The sequence below is a fragment of the Penaeus monodon genome, chromosome 33, assembly GCF_015228065.2.
Source record: "Penaeus monodon isolate SGIC_2016 chromosome 33, NSTDA_Pmon_1, whole genome shotgun sequence".
Lineage (NCBI taxonomy): Eukaryota > Metazoa > Arthropoda > Malacostraca > Decapoda > Penaeidae > Penaeus > Penaeus monodon.
In genome coordinates this window covers 33,567,722-33,568,555 of record NC_051418.1, presented here as the reverse complement: position 1 = coordinate 33,568,555, position 834 = coordinate 33,567,722, and positions in this window count along the sequence as shown.

Below are 834 nucleotides of genomic sequence, written 5' to 3'. Positions count from 1 at the left end.
TAAAGTGCTGAGTACTTACAGAAAGTGTCTCGTGAGGAGGGATTAAGTGTTGGACGGCGTCGTAGAAACGGGACTTTCGAAGATGAACAAACCATTCCGTTTAACATTTAAATCACATCATGTGCGAAAATTTTACTTCCAAATGAATAATCCTCGATTTTCAAAACTTGTTCTTAGAAAAATAGAAAAACACCTTTTACGCCTAAATCTAAGATATCTTTCCGAATTAGGCTCGTTTTTTTCCTTGCTATGACCTACTGACTTCAAAATTATCATTCTCTCACTTTATTTTAAAGAATATCACTCGAAAATACAACAGTCAAACAACTCCGAATATGGCCCTCATAACAAGTGTTTTGTAATAATCACTATAAAGCTTGTATAAAATAGTTCCAGATACAGGATGCAAATATAAAATGGTTTTTTTCAATAATCTATTTTTATTTAAATATCTCTCTGTAGTCAACCTGAACTGAAGCAATGTAGCTGCAAAATATTAGGGGAACAAATATAATATGAATGATAATAGAAACCATTTAAATAATACTGAGGAGGGGTTTTATAAAGCCTATATTGGTATATCGACTACTTCCATTATTAACAGAATTAACTATAGCTATTTGTTTAGGAAGCTTTATAAAAACGATGATAATATCTGCGATTTCTACCAAGTGCGTGACTTATTCCAATTATCATATTGTTATTACTATTAACATGATGTCCAGGGTTCGTGTAGTTTTCCTTACCTGGTGTTTGCCAGTCCATTCTCTTTTCTAACTTACACACACGTGTGTGTGTGTAAGTTTATATAAGCTTATTTACAACTCGCAGTTA